We start from the raw sequence: 3,546 nt of genomic DNA, 5'->3' as shown, positions 1-3,546 counted from the left end.
CTCCAGCCACAGATGTCTGAGGCACTGAGTTCTCAGTGCTTGCTGCTGGAGCGTGCCTCAGGTCATCAGTGGAGTGGAGTGATGGTGGACAAGCCATGGAGGGGTGAATGGGAAGTTAGCCAAATGGAATACCAGGTGGGAGAGAAGAAATGAAAAGGGAATTGACTGGATACCAGGTGAATGGAGTGGGGATGGTGTGTCTCTGTCCCCCAGGAGTCTGGGCAGGGTAAAGTGGGTGATCACACCTCTCTGTAGCCAGCCACCAATGTGGGTGCCTGCACAGTCCAGGATGAGCAGAGCCAGTTCCTGGTTCTTTCCCTGATCAGAATACTGTGTGCAATAATCCAAAAAGACCATGCTTTGCCAGGTCCATTTGCAGTTCACCATTCCCTGTGTCTCCTTGCTCATAGTTTTCATTCATTTTCTTCTCCTAATTGGTATTTGGTCAACTTTATCTTTTCCCTTGAAGTTCAGTGTTCCAGGATTGTCATCTATATGTGTTTAACTTGTTTTTTGGGGTCTTTGTTGTAGAGAGTCTTGATAGTAAACCTCACTAATCTATCATGTTAGATCAAAATCACTTAATTGGTCTTAATACAGACAAAAAGATTCACTTCATCTCTCTCTCTCTTTTTTTTTTTTAATTTTTATGGTGATTTGGTTGAAAGTTTACAGAGCAAGTTTATCTTCCATACAGTAGTTCACATACACTTTGTCTCATGACATCGACTGTAATCTCCCACAAGGCAACAGCTCTCCTCCCAATTCCTCCCTATAGCCACCTCTTCCCTGTGTCCTTCCCTCTCATGCACTCCTGCTCCCCAAGTTGTCTCCCTGTGCATATACAACCCATCTATTCTCCCATGATTGATCTCTCCAAGGAGTGTATCTACCCAATGTAAATGTTCAGTTTATATGCCTGTCTTTTGTTTGGCTGGAAGCCATGGAGATGGGTTCAATTCCAGACCTGAAGGGCAGCTAGGGGCCATAGTGTCAGGGGTTCCACCAGGCTCTAACAGACCAGCAAAACTGGTCCCTTTTTTAAAAAAAAAAAATATTTTGCATCTCTCTAACTCTCAATGTCACATTTTATATGTTAGTAACTAGTACAAAACAAAGAGAACGGGCAAAAGAAAAAAAAAACTTAAAAAAATATTCAATGTTTTAAAGTCCAAGGAAATTAACCGAAAAAATTGTCAAAGAGCAACATATTTCAAGTACATACGATAATTCACAAAAAAAAAAAAACTATAAATACTGGAACATATAATTAAGAGCTATAATAACATTACAGATTCAAAATAAGACCCAAAAATAATTTTCTTGGATTTTAAATATAATGAGATTTTTCTTTACACAAAGATATTTTACATAATGGAGAATACATGAATAATTATAGAAGGATACCTTCTTCTACTCTAGAAATTCAAATGCAGTAGAAACAATAGGAGAGAAAATGAATATACAAATAACAAAGGAAAAAATTTAAAGGTTAATAAATATATTAAATTACAAAACCTAAAGGAAATATAGGAGCTCTGGTAGCATAGTGCCTAAGGCACTTGCCTGCTAACCAGACGGGTGGCGGTTCAAACCCACCAGCCACTCCTCGGAAGGAAGGTTGGGCAATCCTACTTCCGTAGTGATACTGCCTCGGAAACCCAAGGAGGGGTCGTTATGAGTCGGGGCCAACTCGAAGGCAAACAGCAACAACAACAACAACAAAGGAAATATGTGGACACATTCTTACAACATCCTTTGAGGGCAAAGGCTATCCAAGGATTGTTTAGGAGAATGTGCCTAATTCATCTCTTCACTTACTATTGTAAATGTTATTATAAGTAATAATATTTATATAAATACAAATATTTCTATATAAATTACTTATATAAATATTACTACTTATTTCTAATAGTCTAGACTTGTTAATTTGAACTTACTTGTTAATTTACAGACTTTTGTCTAAAAGAGATGTGTGTAATTTCTGTCCAGTGGTCCAGAAAATCATACATATTTATGACATGTTCTACATTAGCCAGTTTTATATCTAACTCAGCAATTATCTATTCTCTAGCATCTAAAATGCTCTGAAACAGTCATAGTATGTTTATGATGAACTCATTAAGTAAAATCTTTTGTACATACTCTGTTTATATTTGTGTGAGAGTTATGAATTCATGAGTTTCAAAAGTATACTTCAAAATTAGTAATCAAATTAAAACAACAAATTGCAAATTAAAACAATAACGGCATTCCATTTTACCTATCAAATTGACAAACATATTTTTAAGACAATACCATTTGTAGTCAGACTTTGGGAAAAGTGATGTGGTCATTTATTGTTATGCCTTGGGGTACCCCTTCATAGAAAAAATTCGGCAATGCATCTCCAAACCATGGTGATATATGTACATACAGTTCACCAATTCCATATGTATTAGATAATTGAAATTCTTACTCTGTTGAAGTAAAATCCAATGGATTTATTTAAGTCAAAATTAACATTACAGTGGATAATATCTAAATCTCAGGCTGACACACATGAATTTCGGGGGACAAATGCAAGTCACGAGTATTTACTGTGCTGAATGGGGAAATAAAATTAAAACATTCTGATTGGTTTACAGTAATTAAGTTCAAGGGAGGACAAAGTGAAACGTGCCTTTTCACATTATTGGTTACAATTACTCAGCTGAAATACATGGATTGGCCAAAGATATAATTGTAAGACACAGGGTCACAAAGAAGTATCATGCTGGTTACAAATCAATGACATGATGGATGCTTTCAGGAATGGCTTGTTAGAAATTTCCTTGGTCAGCATATTAGATTTTTGGAGGGGAATGGAAACAAGGAGTTTCCATGAAGTATTGCTTTGCACAAAGCATCAAGAAATCTAGTGCGAATGAGATCAAAAGTTTTTGTGAGGTATTCACATTCCTTACCTTAACCAAAAAAGAAACTCATTTTCTCAACAATATTAGGGATGAGTCTCTTAGGAAACAAATGTAAAAAAATCTAAGGGAAAGATTACATGGAGTTTCTAAACAGCAAAAGTAAAACCTAGGTGAAATACTACAGTGAGTTCTTAGAATTAATGCAGTGAGATTACAAATAGGTCAGACTCTGGCTTGATTTTATATGCCACATCACATCTTATAAATCAACACATTCATTCCCATTGATTTAACTTCAAAAAGGTTAAATCACAAGAGACTAAACGTTCTGTTCATGAGAACTAGATTAGAAAGGAAGAGCTAAAGGAGCATGGAGAACAATAACCTCGGATTTCTCTTAGATCATCACAGGTCAAAGTTATTTACAAGTTTCACTAATAATCTTAAAAGATTTTGAAATGACAAATCTAAAACAAAACCCATTGCCATCAATTCAATTCTGACTCATACTGACCCTATAGGACAACGTAGAACTGCCATATAAGGCTTCCAAGGCTATAAATCTTTGTGGAAGCAGATTGCCACATGCTTCTCCCACAGAGAGCAGGTGGCAGGTTCCAACCTTTGACTTTCTTTTTTTTTTTTTTTT

Source organism: Orycteropus afer, unplaced genomic scaffold (genome assembly GCF_000298275.1).
Source record: "Orycteropus afer afer isolate SDZICR_OR568_19922 unplaced genomic scaffold, OryAfe1.0 scaffold01170, whole genome shotgun sequence".
NCBI classification, from domain to species: Eukaryota; Metazoa; Chordata; class Mammalia; order Tubulidentata; family Orycteropodidae; genus Orycteropus; species Orycteropus afer.
This window is presented reverse-complemented; position numbering follows the sequence as displayed.